This window comes from Pristiophorus japonicus, unplaced genomic scaffold (assembly GCF_044704955.1).
Source record: "Pristiophorus japonicus isolate sPriJap1 unplaced genomic scaffold, sPriJap1.hap1 HAP1_SCAFFOLD_504, whole genome shotgun sequence".
NCBI lineage: Eukaryota > Metazoa > Chordata > Chondrichthyes > Pristiophoridae > Pristiophorus > Pristiophorus japonicus.
Genome location: NW_027254410.1, coordinates 264,407 through 281,631, shown reverse-complemented (window position 1 = coordinate 281,631; position 17,225 = coordinate 264,407). Strand labels below are relative to the sequence as shown.

The 17,225-nt window shown below is 46.1% G+C and overlaps 2 non-coding genes across 2 annotated transcripts; both read left to right on the top strand.

Moving 5' to 3' along the window:
• Window positions 1-10,046: 10,046 nt before the first annotated feature.
• On the top strand, window positions 10,047-10,117 carry trnaw-cca (transfer RNA tryptophan (anticodon CCA)). The gene has a single exon. It is a non-coding gene; the product is annotated as a tRNA-Trp (tRNA).
• A 6,416-nt stretch (window positions 10,118-16,533) lies between these two features.
• Window positions 16,534-16,606, top strand: trnaa-ugc (transfer RNA alanine (anticodon UGC)). The gene has a single exon. It is a non-coding gene; the product is annotated as a tRNA-Ala (tRNA).
• Window positions 16,607-17,225: the final 619 nt, after the last annotated feature.

The window sequence follows — 17,225 nt, the reverse complement described above, 5'->3', positions numbered from 1 at the left end:
CTACTGGATGTACCTTCACACTGTATACACTATGCCTGTACCACCAGAGAGTGCAACTGGTGGAGACGTAGGGGTCACCTGACAGGAAACCAGGTATAAAACGGAGCTCACCATACTGTACCCTCACTCAGGAACTACAATAAATGGACTAAGGTCACCACAGTTCAAGTACAATACCTTGCCTCATGGAGTCATGACTTGAGTGCTTACAGGCACAATAGAAAGAGATTGAACATTAAATGGTAGGACATTGAGAATTGTAGACGAACAAAGCGACCTGGGAGTGCATGTCCACAGATCCCTTAAGGTAGCAGGCAAGGTGGATTAGCTGGTTAAGAAGACATACAGAATGCTGGCCTTTATTAGCCGAGGCCTAGAATAAGAGAGCAGGTGGATTATGCTTGAATATAAAACACTGGTTAGGCCACAGCTGGAGTACTGCGTGCAGTTCTCGTCACCACTTTACAGGAAGAAGACTGTGATTGCACTGGAGACTTACAGAGGAGATTTCGAGGATGTTATCGGGAATGGAGAATCTTAGCTATGAGGACAGATTGGATAGGCTGGGTTTGTTTTTCTTGGAACAAAGTGGGCTGATGGGAGGCATCATTGAGGTGTATAAAATTATGAGGGGCCTTGATATAGTGGATAGAATGGGCCCATTTCCCTTAGCAGAGGGGTCAACAACCATGGGGCATAAATTTTAAGTCATTGGTAGAAGGTGTAGGGGGGATTTGAGGGGAAATTTCTTCACACAGAGGGTTGTGGGGGTCTGGAACTCACTGCCTGAAAGGGTGGGAGAGACAGAAACGCTCACCACATTTAAAAAGTGCTTGGATGTGCACCTGAAGGGCCGTAACCTGCAGGGTTATGGACCGAGAGCTGGAAAGTGGGATTAGGCTGGAGAGCCTGTTATTGGCCGGCACGGTCACGATGGGCCGAAATGGCTTCCTTCCATGCTGTAAACTTCTGATTATATAATTCTATGAAAAATAATCACCAAACGTGGGCTCGCACCTCTGAACCTGAGATTTCGCATCTCATGATCTACTGACTGAGTTAGCTGGGCTTCTGCAAAATGCACCTTTTTGTCGTTGATTGCAGCCAGGCGCCTGTTGGCTCCGCCCCAGATGTTTAAACTTGCTGTCGAAGAACTGCCAGGATCTTCTTGAATGGTGGACCAGGCTCGAGGGGCCGAATGGCCGACTCCGACCCCTAATCCTTACATGTTTATGATCTTACGACATTTCACAGGAGAACAAACTCGCACCTGAGCATGCCTGAGGAGAAAGCTCCAGAAAATAATCCCGCCTGGTGAGCTTTCGCGTGTGAGGCGAACGTGTTCACCGCTACACTGCGGAAACATCTCCACTTTCAGCACGAGGTCAGACGGAAGTGTTAAGCGAGCAGGTGGACTGCAAAATCCCACTTTTAAGGCGTTGGTCGTGGTGTCAAACAATGAGTTTCACTTCATGATTAAAAACAGGAAGTGTCAGAAGTGTGATGTGAACCCACACCTAAAGATGATACTGCGACCTGAACACAGAACCTTGGACCGCTCGGCCATCCTGACTATTTAGGGCTATATGTGGCCAACTGCAGGTTTATTTTGACCTTTTGTGTCCTGTCACATGAAATAAATGAGGGCAGCAGGAGTATCTCTGCCTGACACCGGGGAAACAGTGAGACAGACCTTGGAGCAAGGGTCTGGTTATTGCCAAACAGCAAAGAAAATATTAATTCCCGAATTACCCTGAAGAACAGTGACCTCGACGTGATCTGGGGTCAGACGAGCTACCGTTGCGCCACGAGGTCGATACAGCACATCGGAAATGTTTGACTATATGAAGGTTTCCAAATAAAAGGGGCTTTAAAATCTCCGCCCATTCCCACTGGGTGTCAGAAGCAGCGCTCACCTGCCAGTCACCGTATGTTTTTTTGTTCAACTTTTGTGTTGCTTTCACGGGATTGCATCATTAATTAACCCGTCACCTTCTTTTGCACAATGAAAGAAATGCTAACTGAGGCAGAGTCGATACTTCAACCATTTTTTTCTGTGCTTTGCATAGAAACATAGAAACATAAGAACATAGAAAACAGGTGCAGGAGTAGGCCATTCGGCGCTTCGAGCCTGCACCACCATTCAATATGATCATGACTGATCATTCACCTCAGTACCCCTTTCCTGCTTTCTCTCCATACCTTTGATACCTTTAGCCGTAATGGCCACATTTAACTCCCTTTTGAATATATCTAACGAATTGGCCTCAGCAACTTTCTGTGGTAGAAAATTCCACAGGTTCAGAATTCTCTGAGTGAAGAAGTTTCTCCTCATCTCGGTCCTAAATGGCTTACCCCTTGTCCTTAGACTGTGACCCCTGGTTCTGGACTTCCCCAACATCGGGAACATACTTCCTGCCTCTAACCTGTCCACTCCCATCAGACCTGTATATGTTCTATGCGATCCCTTCTCATTCTTCTAAACTCCAGTGAAGAAAAGTCTAGTTGATCCAGTCTTTCTTTACATGTCAGTCCTGCCCTCCCGGGAATCAGTCTTGTGAACCTTCGCTGCACTCCCTCAATAGCAAGAATGTCCTTCCTCAGATTAGGAAACCAAAACTGTACACAATATTCCAGGTGAGGCCTCACCAAGGCCTGCGTCCACGTACATACAGAGGCTGAAATCCAGGACATAGTCGACGTATTTACTGAGGCGTATGAAAGCATGAGCCTTACGCTAAACATCCGTAAGACAAAATCCTCCAACAGCCTGTCCTCACCGCACAGCACTGCCCCCCAGTCATCAAGATCCACGGCGCGGCCCTGGACACCATGGACCACTTCCCATATCTCGGGAGCTTCCTATCAACAAGAGCAGGCATCGGCGACGAGATTCAACACGGCCTCCATGCACCAGTGCAACCTTCGGCCACCTGAGGAAAAGAGTGTTTGAAGACCAGGCCCTCAAAACTGTCACCAGGCTCATGGTCTACAGGGCTGTAGTAATACCTGCCCTCCTGTAAGGCTCAGAGACATGGACCATGTACAGTCGACACCTCAAGTTGCTGAAGAAATATCACCAATGATGTCTCCGCAAGATCCTACAAATCCCCTGGGAGGACAGATGCACCAACATCAACAGCCTTATTCAGGCTAACATCCCCAGCTTTGAAGCACTGACCACACTCGATCAGCTCCGCTGGGCAGGCCACATAGTCCGCATGCCAGACACGAGACTCCCAAAGCAAGTGCTCTGCTCGGAGCTCCGTCATGGCAAACGAACCAAAGGTGGGCAGCAGAAATTGTACAGGGCCCTGGTGAGACCACACCTGGAGTACTGCACACAGTTTTGGTCTCCTTATCTGAGGAAGGATACACTTGCCTGGGAGGCGGTACAACAGAGGTTCACAAGATTGATTCCTGGGATGAGAGGACTGTCTTAAGTTGAGAGATTGTGTAGAATGGGACTATACTCTCCGGTAGTTTAGAAGAATGAGAGGTGATGTCATTGAAACACACAATATTCTGAAGGGGATTGACAGGGTTGATGGTGAGAGGTTTTATCCTCCGGTCTGGAGTATCTAGAATCAGGGGGCACAGTCTCAGATTAAGAGGTCGGCCATTTAAGACAGAGATGAGGAGGAATTTCTTCACTCAGAGGGTTATGAATCTGTGGAATTCTCTGCCCCACAGGCCTGTGGATGCTGAGTCTCTGAATATATTCAAGGCTGCGTTCGATAGATTTTTGGAGTCTCAGGGAATCAAGGGATCGGGAGATCGAGCGGAAAAGTGGAGTTGAGATCGACGATCAGTCATGATCACATTGAATGGTGGAGCAGGATTGAGGGGCCGTATGGCCTACTACTGCTTCGATTTCTTATGTTGTTATCTGTACTGGCTCTGTGAAAGAAATTTCCATTAGTCCCATTCCCCAGCACCCTGCAAATGTTTCATTTCAACTATATTTCCCTTTGGAAAGTTACTATTAAATCTGCTTCCAAAACCCTGTCAGGCAGAAAAATATTCACATTAATTTTATACAGCCCCATTTTAGACATTACTTTCCCTGCTTTACATGTCATGCGTGGGCAAATGCATGGCAGATGAAGTATGATGTGGATAAATGTGAGGTTATCCACTTTGGTGGTAAAAACAGAGAGACAGACTATTATCTGAATGGTGACAGATTAGGAAATGGGGAGGTGCAATGAGACCTGGGTGTCATGGTACATCAGTCATTGAAGGTTGGCATGCAGGTACAGCAGGCGGTTAAGAAAGCAAATGACATGTTGGCCTTCATAGCGAGGGGATTTAATGCAGGGGCAGGGAGGTGTTACTACAGATGTACAGGGCCTTGGTGAGGCCGAACCTGGAGTACTGTGTACAGTTTTGGTCTCCTAACTTGAGGAAGGACATTCTTGCTTTTGAGGGAGTACAGTGAAGGTTCACCAGACTGATTCCCGGGATGGCGGGACTGCCATATCAAGAAAGACTATATCAACTGGGCTTGTATTCACTGGTGTTCAGAAGAATGAGATGGGATCTCAGAAATGTTTAAAATTCTGACGGGGTTCGACAGGTTAGATGCAGGAAGAATGTTTCCAATGTTGAGGAAGTCCAGAACCAGGGGTCACAGTCTAAGGATAAGGGGTAAGCCATTTCGGACCGAGATGAGGAGAAACTTCTTCACCCAGACAGTGGTGAACCTGTGAAATTCTCTACCACAGAAAGTTGTTGAGGCCAATTCACTAAATATATTCAAAAACGAGTTAGATGTAGTCCATACTACTAGGGGGATCAAGGGGTATGGCGAGGAAGCAGAAATGGGGTACTGATGTTGCATGTTCAGTCATGAACTCATTGAATGGCGGTGCAGGCTCGAAGGGCCGAATGGCCGACTCCTGCACCTTTTTTCTATGTTTCTATTTTTCTGTGAATTATTATCTTGTTTCATTTTACACACTGCATTTTAGTACATTGCTTTAAAATGTTTGGTGCCTGCGGCACCAGCCATTGTTAGATTTAGTCACACACCATCCTGACTTGGAAATATATCGGTCATTCCTTCATCGTCAATGGGTTAAAAGTCTAGAACTCGCTCGCTAACAGCTCTGTGGGAGCAACTTCACCACACGGACTGCAGCGGTTTCATGGGATAAACATAATTAATGGTTCGATAATCTTATTTTACACAATGAAAGAAATGCGAACTGAGAGAAAGTCAATCCGTCAATAATTTGTTCTGTGCTCTGCATGTTTGTAATGTCGCCAAGTTTGCTGATGATACAAAGATAGGTGGGAAAGCAAGTTGTGAGGAGGACGCAAACAATCTGCAAAGCGATATCGATAGGCTCAGTGGGTGGGCAGAAATTTGTCAGATGGAGTATAATGTGGGAAATATGAGGTTATCCACTGTGGTAGCAATAATAAAAAAGCAGATAATTATTTAAATGGGGAGAGATTACGAAATGCTGCGGTGCAGAGGGACCTGGGGTCCTTGTACATGAAACACAAAAGGTTAGTATGCAGGTACAGCAAGTAATTAGGAAGGCAAATGGAATGTTATTCTTAATTACAAGGGGGATGGAGTATAAAAGCAGGGAAATCCTGCTACAACTGTACAATTGTGAGACCACCAAGTGTAGAAACTCGAAAGGAATATAAGAAGTGCAGGGGTGCAATTAAAAAATATATCAGGAAGGCAAAGAGAGAGCATGAAAAAATGTTGACAAGTAAAATCAGGAAAAACACAAACACAAAGACATTAAGTGTAAGAGGATAACTGGAGAAAGAGTGGAGCCTATTAGAGACCACAAATGAAATCTGTGTGTGAAGGCAGAAGACGTGACTATGATTCTTAATCGATACTTTGCCTCTTTTTCACAAAAGAGAGGGGCTGTTGATGTAGCACTTCAAAGACCGGACCTTGTCCGGGTGAAATGTGCCCGTAGTGTCTCAGTTCCTTTTCGACCGAGAGCACCTCTGGTTCTTCTAAAGAGTCGAGTCGAGTAGGTCTCAATTCAACATCAGCTCTTTATTTCTCCAGCATATGCACGATGTTTTAGAAATATATTAAGAGCAATGGATAACTAAAGAAAGGGTGGGTCTATTAGATACCATGAGGGTAATCGGTGTGTGGAGGCGGAAGATGTGGAGATGGTTCTGAATGAATACTTTGCGTCTGTTTTCACAAAAGAGAGGGGCGATGCAGACACTACTATCGAGGAGAAGAAGTGTGAAATATTAGATGAAATAAACATAGTGAGAGATGAGGTATTAAGAGGTTTAGCAGCTGTGAAAGTGGATATCCCCAGGCCCGGATGAAATGCATCCCAGGCTGTTAAGTGAAGCAAAAGAGGAAATAGAAGAGGCTTTGACCATCATTTTCCAATCCTCTCTGGCTTCAGGTGTGGTGCCAGAGGACTGGAGGGCTGCTAACGTTGTACCTTTGTTTAAGAAGGAAGAAAGGGAGAGACCGAGTAATTACAGGCCAGTCAGCCTAACCTCGGTGGTGGGTAAATTATTGGAAAAAACCTAAAGGACAGGATAAATCTTCACTTAGAAAGACACGAATTAATCAACGACAGTCAGTACGGATTTGTTAAGGGAAGGTCGTGTCTGACTAACTTGATTGAATTTTTTGGGGAGGTAACCAGGAGGGTCGATGAAGGCAAAGCATATGATGTAGTGTGTACGGATTGTAGCAAAGCTTTTGATAAGGTCCCACATGGCAGACTTGTCACAAAAGTAAAAGCCCATGGAATCCAGGGCAAAGTGGCAAGTTGGATCCAAAACTGGCTCGGAGGTATGAAGCAAAGGGTAATGGTTGGTGGGTGTTTTTGAGACTGGAAAGATGTTTCCAGTGGGGTTCCACAGGGCTCAGTACTAGGGCCCTTGCTTTTTGTGATTTACATCAATGATCTACACTTGAATATAGGGGTTATGATTAAGAAGTTTGCAGTTGATACTAAAATCTGCGGTGTGGTTGATAATGAAGAAGAAAGCTACGGAATGCAGGAGGAAATCAATCAACTGGTCAGGTGGGCAGAACAGTGGCAAATGGAGTTTAATCTGGAGAAGTGTGAGGTCATACATTTTGGGAGGGCTAACAAGGAAAGGGAATACACATTAAATGGTAGGACACTGAGAAGTGTAGAGGAACAAAGGGACATAAGAACATAAGAACATAAGAAATTGGAGCAGGAATTGGCCATACGGCCCCTCGAGCCTGCTCCGCCATTTAATACGATCATGGCTGCTCCGATCATGGACTGGGTCCACTTACCTGCCCGCTCCACATAACCCCTTATTGCCTTATCGTTTAAGAAATTGTCTATATCTGTCTTAAATTTATTCAACGACCCAGCTTCCACAGCTCTCTGGGGCAGCGAATTCCACAGATTTACAACCCTCTGAGAGAAGAAATTTCTCCTCATCTCAGTTTTCAATGGGCGGCCCCTTATTCTAAGATCATGCCTCCTAGTTCTAGTCTCCCCGATCAGTGGAAACATCCTCTCTGCATCCATCTTGTCAAGCACCCTCATAATCTTATACGTTTCGTTAAGGTCACCTCTCATTCTTCTGAATTCCAATGAGTAGAGGCCCAACCTACTCAACCTTTCCTCATAAGTCAGCCCCCTCATCTCCGGAATCAACCTAGTGAATCTTCTCTGAACTGCCTCCAAAGCAAGTATATCCTTTCGTAAATATGGAAACCAAAACTGCACGCAGTATTCCAGGTGTGGCCTCACCAATACCCTGTATAACTGCAGCAAGACTTCCCTGCTTTTATACTCCATCCCCTTTGCAATAAAGGCCAAGATTCCATTGGCTTTCCTGATCATAAATTTAATTTAAGACAGAGATAGACAGTTTCTTAACTGATAAGGGAATAAGCGGTTATGGGGAGCGGGCAGAGAAGTGGACCTGAGCCCATGTTCGGATCAGCCATGATCATATTAAATGGAGGAGCAGGCTCGAGGGGCCGTATAGCCTACTCCTGCTCCTATTTCTTATGTTATGTTCTTATCACTTGCTGTACCTGCATACTAACCTTTTGTGTTTCATGCAAAATTACCCCAGGTCCCACTGTACTGCAGCACTTTTCAATCTTTCTCCACTTAAATAATAACTTGCTCTTTGATTTTTTCTGCCAATGTTCATAACCTCACACTTTCCAACATTGTATTCCATCTGCCAAATTTTTGCTCACTCACTTAGCCTGTTTATGTCCTTTTGATGATTTTTTGTATCCTCCTCACACATTGCTTTTCCTCCCCTCTTTGTATCATCAGCATACTTGGCAATGTTACACTCGATCCCTTTTCCCAAGTCATTCATATAGATTGTAAATAGTTGGGGCCCCAGCATCGATCCCTGCGGCATCCAACTAATTACTGATTGTCAAACCGAGAATAAACCATTTATCCCGACTCTCTGTATTCTGTTAGTTAGCCAATCCTCCATCCATGCTAATTTATTACCGCCAACCCCGTGAACTTTTATCTTGTGCAGTAACCTTTTATGTGGCACCTTGTAAAAATGCCTTCTCGAAGTCAAAATACATCACATCCACGGGTTCCCCTTTATCCACCCTGTTCATTACATCCTCAAAGAATTAATAATTGCTGTAATCACCATGAATACCTGTACTTTCTGTGATAGACCGAGCTTACAGACTATCTGGCTTCTCCTGCCTTTTGCCGGGCACGTGTTCCGGGTTTAATTTTACAAACTGTGTGAGTTCGCTGATCGCGGGGAGACGATCGGAGCCTCTGTGGCCCCACTGTGAGGATGTGGAAGTGAATACGGTGGCTGGGTGATCCATGACATTTCTGTAAAGGGCAGCGGGGGAGAAGGATTGTAACTTTCAGTGTGGGACAGAATTTGTTTCAGATGAGCCAACACATTCCCGATCAGCACAGAGGGAGCTCACTGGTCAGCGCCCCTTTGTTGCGGTTGCTGTGCCAGAGGTTTCTGCAGTACAGTGGTTATCACGTTTTCTTTACATGAGACAGGGCCCTGGTTCAATCCTGGCCACGAACTTTATGTTTAAAGTTGCTATAGAGGAACAATTAAAGGCGAGTTTATTCTCCTGGCAAATGCTGCCTGATCTGCTGAGATTTCCAGCATTTGCTGTTTTTATTTGCTATTTATTCTCCTGGCAAAAGGGCTCCATTATTCCTTCATTGCTCTTTATTCCACTTCAATAAATAGATAACTTTGAGTGAGAGAAAACAGATCCACCGGGGATCTTTCGTGTGTGAGGCCAACGTGATATCCGCTACACTGCAGCCCATCAAAGGGCGAGAAACCACTGAATATAAAGGATGAGCTCACAAATATCAGGGGCAGTGCAGTCTGGTCAACGTCAAACCCTCCTTTCTTATTCAGCAGTGGCATGAACGGGAGTCAGACGCCACAAAGTTTAATTAAAGACACAAATACAAGTAACACTTCCAAATCTTTTCACTGTAAAATTCTTTCACTTTATTTGAAATCCTACTGAATTGGGATTTTATCCTCACTGCTGATTCTATTTTCTGTGCACGGTAGGAATAACCGGTGCTGTTAAATTTGACAAAAGTTGCCCCAGATTCCTGGTGTTATCGGCAATGAAGGTTTTGAACCAGAATCCTAAAATACAGTGTGTAAAATGGGTTAATATGCAGAAGAACATAAGAACATAAGAAATAGATGCAGGAATCGGCCATACGCCCCTCGAACCTGCTCCGCCATTTAATACGATCATGGCCGATCCGATCATGGACTCGGGTCCACTTCCCTGCCCGCTCCCCAAAGCACAGGACAAATGATTGAAGTATCCGACTGTCCCTCAGTTAGCATTTCTTTCATTGTGCAAAAGAAGGTGAGGGGTTAAATAATGATGCTTTCCCGTGAAAGCAGCACAAATGTTTCAGAAAAAAACATACAGTGACTGGCAGGTGAGTGTTGCTTCTGACACTTGGTGGGAATAGGCAGGGATTTTAAAGCCACTTGTATTGTGAAACCTTCATATCGATGAACATCCCATGCTTTTGGTCTAGAGCTCGTGGCGCAATGGTAGCGTGTCTGACTCCAGCTCAGAAGGTTGCGTGTTCAAATCACGTCAGGGCTACTGTATTTTTGGAAATTGTTCTTCCAGAATTAATATTTTCTTTGCTGTTTGGCAATACCCAGACCCTTGCTCCAAGGTCTGTCTCACTGTTTCCCCGGTGTCAGGCAGAGATACGCCTGCTGTCCTCATTTATTTCATGTGACAGGACACAACAGTTCAAAATCACCCTGCAGGTGGCCACACCCAGCACTGAATAGTCAGGATGGCCGAGCGGTCTCAGGTGCTGTGTTCCGTTCGCAGTCTCCTCTGGAGATGTGGATTTGAATCTGACATTTCTTACTTTTTATAATTAAGTGAAACTCATTTTTTGACACCACAACTCACTCCAAAAAACTGGGATTCAGCAGTTCACCTGCTCGCTTCACATTTCCGTCTGACCTGGTGCTGAAAGTGGAGATGTTTCCGCAGTGTCGCGGTTAACATGTTTGCCTCACAAGTGAAACCTCACTGGGCGGGAATGTTTTCTGTAGCTTTCTCCTCATGCATGCTCAGGGAAGAGTTTGTTCTCCTGTGAAAGGTCATAAGATCATAAGCATGGAAGGATTAGGGGCCGGAGTAGGCCATTCGGCCCCTCAAGCCTGGTCCACTATTCAAGAAGATCCTGGCAGTTCTTCGACAGCAAGTTTAAAAATCTGGTTATGTTCCTAACATCATTTGAACCGCAGTGTTTCCGTAGCGTCGTTGTTATCACGTTCGCTTCACACGCGAAAGGATCCCGGGCGGAACGTGATTTTTGAGACTATTTTTGCTGTGAAATAAATTGGACAAAAGTCGCCCCAGATTCCTTGTCACATGAGCAATAAACATTTTAAACCAGTCTCCTAAATACAGAGTGTTATGTCTTGAATAAAGAATCTGACCAGATACTGCAAACTCAAAGTAAGGTGTGACCGTCGTCCTTTATTACAAGTCTCCAGTGTGCCTATCCAACCTATGAGGACTCCTGGTGCACAGGTGCTCCCAAGGGATCGTGGGATCCCTTGGAACACCAGTGGATGAGCCCTCTGATGGTTAAACAAGGCATTTACAGGTTTATATATGTAACAACACTCCCCCCGCACCGCTCCCCCCAGCCTCCCCAAAGTCAGTAGTGTAACTATTTACAATTTGAGTCTTTCTGTGGCCTTCCTTTCCCTGGTTGAACTTCTCGGTGCAAATGCTGGTTTTGGTGAGTCATTTGTTGGGCCCTCGCTGGTCTGCTGGGCGTGGTGAGTCCTGCTGGGCTGCTGCGGGTGATGGGTTCTGCTTCGTGGTCAACCGCTGGGTTGAGTGCCACTTGTGTGTGTGTTGGAGGAGCGAAAAAGGTAGAGTCTATTGTGGTTTGTTCTGGATAGTCCGTGAATCTGAGTTTGGTTTGGTCCAAGTGTTTCCTGCAGGTGAGTCCATATGAAAGTTTGACCAGGAACACCCTACTCCCCTCTTTGGCCACGACAGTGCTGGGAAGCAACTTTGGACCTTGTCCATAGTTCAACATAAATACAGGATAATTAATCTCGATTTCGCGTGGCACATTTGCTTGATCATGATATGTATTCTCTTGAAGCCACCTGCTCTCCACCTGTTTGAGTAGATCAGGGTGGTCTAACGAGAGCCTTGTCTTAAGTGCCCTTTTCATGAGCAGTTCCACGGAGGGAACGCCAGTGAGCGAGTGGGGTCTTGTGCGGTAACTAAGCAGGACTCGGGATAGGTGACACTGCAGTGAGCCCACAGTTACCCTCTTCAAGCTCTGCTTGATTGCTGCACTGTTCTCTCTGTCTGACCATTGGATGTTGGTTTAAACGGGGCAGATGTGACATGTTTGATCCCATTGCGTGTCATGAACTCTTTGAACTCAGCACTGGTGAAGCACAGCCCATTGTCACTGACAAGAACGTTAGGTAGGCCGTGCATGGCAAACATGATCCGCAAGCTTTCAGTGGTGGCAGCGGACATCATCTCACATTCAATCCACTAGGAGTACGCATCTACAACCACAAGGAACATTTTACCCAAGAACGGGCCTGCATAGTCGACATGTGCCCTAGACCACGGTTTGGAGGGCCAAGACCAAAAACTTAGCAGCGCCTCCCTGGGTACATTGCTTAACTGCGAGCATGTATTACATCTGTGAACGCAGGACTCTAATTCCGCATCGATACCGGGCCACCACATGTGTGATCTGGCTATCGCTTTCGTCATTACAATGCCTGGGTGGGTACTGTGGAGATCACTAATGAAAGTGTCCCTGCCCTTTTTTGGCACCACTACTTGATACAGTCTGCCTGTATGGACATTTTATCTCTGCGCCGCTGGTACGGCTTTATTTCTTCCTGCATCTCGAACGGAACACTAGACCAACTCCCGTGGAGCACACCGTTTTTTACTAAGGACAATGAGGGATCCTGGCTCATCTAGGTTCTAATCTGTCGGGCGGTAACAGGTGATTGCTCACTCTCGAATGCTTCCATTACCATAACTAAATCTGGGGTCTGTGCCATCTCCACCCCTGTGGTGGGCAATGGCAGCCTACTGAGAGCATCGGCACAGTTTTCTGTGCCTGGTCTGTGGCGGATGGCGTAGTTGTATGCAGACAATGTGGGCGCCCATCTCTGGATGCGGACCGATGCATCTGTATTTATCCCCTTACTTTCAGAAAAGAGGGATAAAAGTGGCTTATGGTCAGTTTCCAATTCAAATTTGAGCCCAAACAGATATTGGTGCATTTTTTTTACTCCATAAACACATGCTAACACTTCTTTTTTGATCATGCTGTAGGCCCTCTCAGCCTTAGACAGACTCCTGGATGTATAAGCAACCAGTTGCAATTTCCCAGATTCATGAGCTTGATGCAATACACACTCAACATCGTATGACGACGCATCACATGCTAGCATCAAACGCTTACATGCATCATACAGCACAAGCAATTTGGTTGAGTATAACAGTTTTCGAGCTTTTACAACGGCATTTTCTTGGCTTTTACCCCATACCTATTCGTTTTCTTTATGCAGTAAAGCGTGCAGTGGTTCGAACAGTGATCTGAGACCCGGTAAGAAGATACGAAAGTAGTTCAGGAGTCCTGGAAATGACCGCAGCTCCGTCAGGTTCTGTGGCCTAGGTGCGTTGTCGATTGCCTCCATCTACGAATCGGTGGGCCTGATGCCGTCCGCCGCAATTCTTCTCCACAGGAACTCCACTTCAGGCGCCAGGACAACGCACTTCGAGCATTTTAACCTTTGCCCCACGCGATTAAGCCGACTAAGAACCTCCTCTAGGTTCTGCAGATGCTCATCTGTGTCCCGACCTGTAACCATGATGTTGTCCTGGAAGACCACGGTGCGTGGGACCGAATTCAGTAAGCTTTCCATGTTTCTCTGGAATATTGCCGCGCCTGATCGAATCCCAAATGGGCATCTGTTGTGAATGAAGAGATCTTTGTGCGTGTTGATGCAGGTGAGGCCCTTCAATGATTCCTCCAGCTCCTGCGTCATGTAGGCTGAGGTCAAGTCCAGCTTCGTGATCGTCTTTCCTCCGCCAGCGTCGCAAAAAGGTTGTCTGCCTTTGGTAGTGGGTATTGATCCTGAAGGGAGAAACATTTGATAATTACTTTGTAATCACCACAGAATATGACGGTGCCCTCTCCCTTGAGGACTGGAACAATCGGACTGGTCCGCTCGTTGAATTCGATCGGCAAAATGATGCCCTCTCGTTGCAGCCTGTCCAGCTCGATCTCCATCCTCTCTCTCATCGTGTACGGTACTGCTCTCGCTTTGTCATGGATAGGTCGCGCCCCGGGGAATTAGGTGGATCTGCACTTTTGCTGCTTGTAACTTCATGATGCCTGGTTCGAACAACGAGGGGAATTTGTTTAAGACCTGGGCAGACGAAATGTTGTCGACGGGCGAGAGCACACGGATATCGTTCCAGTTCCAGCGTATATTCCCCAGCCAGCTCCTGCCGAGCAGCGTGGGGCCATCGCCCGGTACCACCCAGAGTGGTAACTTGTGTATCGCTCCATCGTAGGAGACCTTTACAGTATAACTGCCGATTACGGAATCAGTTCATTTGTGTAAGTTCTCAGTTTAGTGCGAATGGGAGTCAGGACTGGCCTTGAGGCCTTGCTGCACCACAATTTATCAAGTCTTTCTGCTCATAATGGACTGGCTCGCGCCCATGTCTCGCTCCATTGATACCGGGAGTCCATTTAATTCAACCTTAAACATTATCGGGGGCACTTTGTGGTAAATGTATGCACCCCATATACCTCTACCTCCTCAGTCTGATGCTCTGGTTCGTTGTGATCTGCCGTGCATCTGCCCTCCTCTGCAACATAGTGGTTTGCAGGATTTGCAGGGTTTGCAGCTTGCCTGCACATTCGTTGCAGGTGTCCCATTGTTCCACAGCCCTTGCAAACGTATCCCTTGAAGCGGCATGAATGGAAACGATGATCACCCCCGCAGCGCCAACAAGATGTTAATGGCGTAGCATTCATCACCCTTGATGATGGACTCTGAGACATCTGCAAAGGTACAGCTGCAGGCATGTGAGGCCTGCCCTGTACGTAACGATTTGAAAACAACATTACTTTGTTCACAGTACTTGTACAGCACTCGTGTGCTGAGAGATTTGATTGGTATTGTCACTGGTGGCGATAAACGCTTGGGCTATCGCTATAGCTTTACTCAAGGTTGGGGTGTCGACTGTCAAAATTAGTTTACGAAGTATTACTTCATGACCAATGCCAAGTACAAAGAAGTCCCTGAGCATGTGCTCCAAATGTCCTTCAAATTCCAAATGCCTGCAAGGTGTCTTTGCTCGACGACATAGCTCGCCACTTCCTGGCCTTCAGAACTTTTGTACATGTAGAACCGGAACCTCGCCATCAGAACGCTTTCCTTCAGGTTAAGATGCTCACGGACCAGTGTGCACAAATCAACATACGATTTCTCTGTGCGTTTCGCTGGAGCAAGCAGCTTTTGTATGAGGCCATAAGATGATGCCCCGCAAACAGTGAGGTGAATCGCCCTTCCTTTGGCAGCATTCGCTTCTCCTTCCAGCTCGCTGGCCACGAAGTATTGGTCGAGTCGCTCCACTAAGGTTTCCCAATCATCTTCCTCCGAAAATTTCTCCAGGATGCCCATTGGTCTCTGCATCGTTGCGGTGGGGTTCGTCATCTGTATCTCATCGCCAGTTATATTGCATGACTAAAGAGCTCAAAGTAATTTGTGACCTTTGTCTTTTATTGCAGGTCTCCAGAGTGCTTCTCCAGCCTGTGAGGCCTCCTTAAGTACAAGTGCTCCCAAGGGATTGTGGGATCTCTTGGGACTCCAGGGGATGAGCCCTCTGGTGGTTAAACAAGGTATTTACAGGTTTACATACATAACACTTGTTTGCATAAGTTCTATGCAAATTGAAAGGTCTCATTCGGTATTGAAACGTGGAATCTCTCGCAAATTGCCATTAACAACCCTGAAGTGAGAATCATATCCCTGGACCAACGAAACAACTGCTTGACAAGAATGGCGATAAAGTGTAACAATTATAAAAGCATGTTATTGTGTGTATCTATTCTTTGTAGCCGGAGCACATGAGACCGAATCAGTGACTTTGCTTTTTCGACCTGTCTTCTGAAGCGCCGCACGATCCCACTCCAACAGTCAATGAGCTGTTCGGACGTTAGTGTATCCAGACTGTGGGTGGCCACCCCGAGCGCAGCAGAGGGGTTTCTGCATTAGTTCTGGGTGGGTACATTATTTCCCCTTCTCTCTTCCTCTTGCCTATATCGTTGTGCTTTGATTTCTCTATTTATTCCTCGTCTTAGTTTCTAGTGTTTAAAAGGGAACAAACGATGAAATGGGTTTCACTGTAGAAAATAATTTCTCTCACTTAAATATAGACGCGCTACCGTTGCACCATGAGGCCTAGGCAGCTCGCCGTTGATATTCACGGTCATATATAAATATATATAAATATATCTACATGTATCATAGCTGTTCCCTGGTGGTCGAGGGGTTAAGATCCGGCGCACCAACCTGGTAACAATACTCAATCAATTCGTCAAATAAAAATAAGTGAGGTCTGTGAGACGATTAGTAATTGCTGTAATCACCATGAATAACCCCATTACTTTCTGTTACGGACCGAACTTACAGATTCTCTTGTTTCTCCTGCCCGTTGCTGGACACGTGTTCCGGGTTTAATTTTGAGTTCGCTGATCGCGGGGAGACGGTAGGAGCCTCTGTGGCCCCACTGTGAGGATGTGGAAGTGAACACGGTGGCTGGGTGATCCGTGACATTTCTGTAAAGGGCAGCGGAGGAGAAGGATTGACAGCTTTCAGTGTGGGACAGAAGTTGTTTAAGGTGAGCCAACACATTCCCGATCAGCACAGAGGGAGCTCACTGGTCAGCTCCCCTCTGTTGTGGCTGCTGTGCCAGAGGTTTCTGTAGTGCAGTGGTTATCACGTTCGCTTTGCACGCGAAAGGTCCCTGTTTCAATCCCGGGCGGAGACATTATGTTTAAAGTTGCTATAGTGGAACAATCCGAGGTGAGTTTCGTCTCCTGGCAAATGCTGCCTGACCAGCTGAGATTTCCAGCAATTGCTGTTTTTATTTGCTATTTATTCTCCCGGCAAAAGGGCTCCCTTATTCCTTAATTGCTCTTTATTCCACTTCAATAAATAGATAACTTTCAGTGAGAGAAAACGGATCCACCGGGGATCTTTCGCGTGTGAGGCCAACGTGATATCCGCTACACTGCAGCCCATCAAAGGGTGAGAAACCACTGAATATAAAGGATGAGCTCACAAATATCAGGGGCAGTGCAGTCTGGTCAACGTCAAACTCTCCTTTCTTATTCAGCAGAGGCATGAACGGGAATCAGACGCCACAAAGTCGCCATTAAAGACAAAAATTCAAATAACACTTCCAAATCTTTTCACTGCAAAATTCTTGCACTTTATTTGAAATCCTACGATGTTGAATCTGAAAATGAGCACCGTGGGATTTTATCTTCACTACTGATTCTATTTTCTGTGCATGGTCGGATTAACCGGTGCTGTTAAATTTGACAAAAGTTGCCCCAGATTCCCGGTGTCATCAGCAATGAAGATTTTGAAACAATCCCCGACAA